The sequence below is a fragment of the Prenolepis imparis genome, unplaced genomic scaffold (assembly GCF_030444845.1).
Source record: "Prenolepis imparis isolate NDT839.2.m4 unplaced genomic scaffold, iyPreImpa1.0 SCAF_10, whole genome shotgun sequence".
NCBI classification, from domain to species: Eukaryota; Metazoa; Arthropoda; class Insecta; order Hymenoptera; family Formicidae; genus Prenolepis; species Prenolepis imparis.
Window position 1 is genome coordinate 601,561 of NW_028141168.1, and position 5,055 is coordinate 606,615.

A 5,055-nucleotide genomic window follows, 5' to 3' on the forward strand; every position below is an offset into this window, starting at 1 on the left:
GAATAATAAAAGCTAATAATAATAAATAACGTAAAGATGTATTTTTTGATAGCTCATAGCACTCATAATAGTGCTATGATTATCTATACATTATTTATTATTATTAGCTTTTATTCGCTTCCTTATTTTACATCAATAATTATGTACTTATAAAAGAAATAGTAGGATGATAGCGTAGCATGGAAGTAGTTATTATTATGAAAGAAATAGTAAAATAAAATGGTAACGATACATGTGATATGCAATATACTACATACATGTGATATGCAATACTACTTATATGTGATATACTATATTTTTTTCATAATAATATAATAATAACTATTTTCTTGTTACGTAACCATCCTATTATTTTTTCATAAGAATATAATTGTTAATATTGTTATAAGAAATATAAAATAAAATAATTACTTGATTCTTATAAATCTCATCTTCTTCTTCTATCGATTATGACCCTCTAGCTGGATTCTCTTATAATAAATAAAAACGAGCTAACCGCATACTTAACCTATGTCACATGTCACATATCACATACACGTTAAGGCCATCACACACAAATTGACATAGCTGCATATGCATAACATAAGACCGCCTGGACCAATGAGCATCGAGTATTTAGTCGCCATATTGATTTACATAACATAGCATAGACATAGGCATAAGCATAACATAAGAAATGAAAAATTCCATAAGAATGAAATTCTTATGCATATGGTTTATGTACAGCCAATCAAAATCAATCACGAATGTCCTAGAGAGAAGACTCTCTACAATCAGTCATTGCTAACCTCAAAGAAAGGAAAGTTATTTGTGAAATAGTTAATAGATTTTAATTATGGATCATAATACTTATTCATTAAGACAATTTGATGATAGCATGTTTTGTGCAAACACTGATGAGAGTGCAAAAGAGGGTGATTCATTATTGGTGGACCTTGTTAAAGGATATCCACATCTTTACAATAAAGAATGCAAAGATTTTAAGGATGTAAATAAAAAAAACAATTCCTGGGAAGAAATAGGAAGAATTTTAAACACAACAGGTATAAAATACATTTTTATTAATATTATGTTTATAATGTATTAATTTCCCAAATAGCAAGTTGACATTATTTATCATAAGTTTGACGTCAAATAAATGATGACAAATTACATTAATTAGCTACCTAAATTTTCTTATTATTACTTCTTAGTAATTATATATTTTAACAGAAAAAAAATCTGTCAAAATAGTCATTAAAAAGACAGTTAATTGCGTTAATAGCCAATTACAGACATTGTGTGTAATTGTTGTTTTTTTTGTAACAAATTGTTTTTCAACAGATTTTACTATCAGGGAAACGTTTATTTTTTAAATATAATATATACATTAAATAAATTAATTATTGTATTTTTTCTCTAGGTTCAAATTGTCAAATAAGATGGACAAGGCTGCGTGAATGATATTCGCGTGAAAAAAAACTACAAGAAATGGAAACAAGGAGTGGAAGTGGAAGTACTTCCAGACCAACATTTCATTTGTATGAACAAATGAATTTTTTGAAAAAATTTGTTAAAAGTAGGAAGTAAGTTTCTAAAGTCAAATTCTTACGGTTATTTTATATTTGTGAAACATTTATTTAATTCTTAATTCTTGAATTATTAAAATTTTTTTATTTAGATCTATAACAAATTTGACTTCCAAATATCCAAATGAATCAATACAAAAGATAGGTGAGTTTATATTTAGCACAGCTAATAAAAAATTGTTATATTCATTTAGAAATTATTGTCTGTATGGATTATTATTTTAAATATAATTTTAATTATAGGATCAAATATATCACAAAATCAGATCCGATTGTATAATGAACATGATATAATTAACAAACCAATGTCAAAGACTACGAAAGTAACAGTAGCTTCTAGAAATTCAGTATCTTGTGCACCTAATTCTCAAAGTTCAATATCTTGTGCACCTAATTCTTATTTTCACTCAGATCTCACATCTTCATTTAGTGATAATAATTACCAGAGAATAATTACCAGTGATAATAATTACCAAAGAAATATAGCCGAGTCAAATAAAAATAGTAAGCTACTTAAACCATTTCTTCAGCCAGATACACACGATGCTGGATTGCTATACTTACTATCAAGGCTGCATTCATGGCACAAAATGCGAGAAAACAAATAGCACTTGTTCTATTACGTAACTCCAGCAAAATCGTCAACACAATCTAGCATCGTATGTACCTAGTTTTATAAATTATTATTACACACACTTATTATTTACACACTTTTATTCTCTTCATTCATTTTCTTTAGAATCATTTCAGAATGATGATGATTGTCTCTTATTGCATAGTCCAAATGCAAGTGATAATGAAGTTTCTTTATTAGAAGATTTAGAAACAGGTTTGCAAAATGAAAAACTAGTTTCTTCACATTCAAAACTATCACTACATTCCAGATCCGACACACCAGTTTCAACACATTCAAAATCATCTAACAGAAAAATTTTATCTGAATTGAATCAAGGATATCTTGACTCTTCGTCAGATATTTCACCCAAACGGCCAAAAAGATTTATGAAAAAAATTAAACGCTCACCCTCAGCAGATAAAATGGAAGAATCTTTTTTAAAATTAACATCAGTAGTTTCATCACATTTGGAAAACAAATCTCAAAATGTATCGTATGATGTAAAAGATGAAGATGAAATTTTTGCAAGAGCAGTGGCATGTCAACTGAAAAAAATAATGGAACCTGAAAAATCTCAAGTGAAGGGTCACATTATGAAAATCATATATAATCTGTGATACAAAATTTTATTTTAGTTTTAAAAATATTACAAAAGTAACATTATTAAATATTTTATTATACATATATATAAAATACAGTTAAAGAAAACATTTTTCTTACTATACAAAGATAATACATATATTTATTGTGATTTTAATTTTATAATTATTATATTAAACTGTGATTAAAATGTTTTCTAGAAAAAAAAATATTTGCTATTTTGTTGTGTATATTATGTATGTTAAACGTTTTTCATAAGTTTGAAACTGAATCGTATACGCATTACTTTTAAATTACAGCTTAAAAAATAGATTTTATTAATACACATTTCAAATTTATTTTATATACGTGTTGCTTTGTAATATTATTACATTACTATGACAGTCATTTGAGCAAAAGTTATGTTTCATTTTATTGTTTTTTTTATATGTAATACGTATGTATAAAATAAAAAGTTCATATGAAATACAGGTTTAACACAATTGCAATAAAAAGTTTATAGTATATCTGCGTTATATCCTCTATGAATGTACTCCTTTTGCCATGGTACTTCACCTTGTGGTGATGAAAAATATTCAGATAAAATATCTCTTAGAATATAAGCTTCTCTTACTGCTCTATGTATATTAGTATGTCGCAAATTATTTACATTATTTACATTAGATCTCCATGCACCTTGTATAACACATCCTGTGTTGTCTTCAGTATCTATATAATTTAAAGGACAATAAGTATTTTCAGCTGTTACGTCATTATTTTCAGTCATTAGAAAATTATGTAAGTTTATTCCAGCCTTTATTATTGTATCTATATATTTTGGGCTTAAACATATAATTTTTTGAAAAATCCTCCATCTTGAGACCAGAATACCGAATGTATTTTCGATAATACGTCTAGCTATAAACGATAGTTAAAAATAGATTTTTCCTCATTCAAGAATTGTCCAGGATAAGGTCGCATAATTCGTTTCGATAAAGGAAATGCCGCATCGGCTACAAAAAAATAAGGCATTTCTATATCTGATAGATGTAACTTACAATTTTCTACAGGTATATCAAGATCATCATTCTTTAAGCGCTTTCCAAATTCTGAATGTGCAAAAATTCCACCATCACTTGCGCTGCCATATGAACCACAATCTACTACTGTAAATTTATATTGATAATCACATGCAGCTAATAATACAATACTGTAGCTTTTTTTGTAATTAAAGTACAGACTACCAGAATTAGGAGGTGCTTTGATGACAAAATGCTTGCCATCAATCGCACCTACGCAATTGGGAAAATTCCAATGATCCCAAAATCCAGTAGCTATTTTCTTCCAGTCTTCTTTTTTAGGTGGCTTTAGATATATAGGACTTAAAACTTTTACTATCTCTCTGCATGTTTCTTTAATAATTTTGTACACAGTTGATTCACCTATTCGATGTGCAAATGCAATCGAAGTTACTTGGTCCCCCGTTGCAAGAAATCTAAAGAAAAACAAAATCAATAGCAAACACGTACAAACGCATACACAAGATTAATTAAAAAAAAAAACAAATAAGTTAAAGAGAATAAAGTAAAATTATAACTTAAAATTAGTTTATAAAAATTAAATTAATTTACCCACACAGCACATGTAAATTCCGAGAATGTTCTGAGAATATCACAAAAGTATATTGCGTATGTTCTAGGAACATTCGAAATACATACTGCGATATACTGAGTATGTACTAAGAATGCTACTATGTCCGATTTTTCCTGCTTCTCAGTACATACTGAAAATATTTTTTAGTATATAATAAGTATATCTATAGAATGTCTTGAGTATGACATTGGTATATACATATATGTACTAATAATGTACTAATAATATACTCAAGACATTCTGTAGATTAACTTATATTTTCTATATTTTATATATAAATATAAATGATATATGTTACCGTAAACACCCCATATTTGTTTTTTCATATACTTACTAGTAAAAATATGCAAATTTTGACTACTAAGTATACGGAAAAACAGATTTCGAGTGTTTACGGTACATATATATATAATCCATTTATATTTATACTATAAATTTAACTATAAATTTTACTATAAATAAAAAAAATTGGTGTAAAATATTAACATTTTGTTCACACATAAAATCTTTTTAAACAAGGTTTAAGATCTTTTTATTCAAATTTCTTAAATATATGTTATAATTGCACATATATTATTTGAACGTATAATTGCACTTTTATATTTTTTTATATAAACATTTTACTTATTATTTATTATT

General features: G+C 26.6%; 1 pseudogene across 1 annotated transcript; it reads left to right on the top strand.

Annotated features, from left to right (window-relative positions):
* Nucleotides 1–749: 749 nt before the first annotated feature.
* LOC145941876 (uncharacterized) lies at nt 750–1,793 on the top strand (annotated as a pseudogene). Its single transcript, XR_014426245.1, has 3 exons — nt 750–1,043; nt 1,403–1,565; nt 1,661–1,793. The product of XR_014426245.1 is annotated as an uncharacterized LOC145941876 (transcript).
* Nucleotides 1,794–5,055: the final 3,262 nt, after the last annotated feature.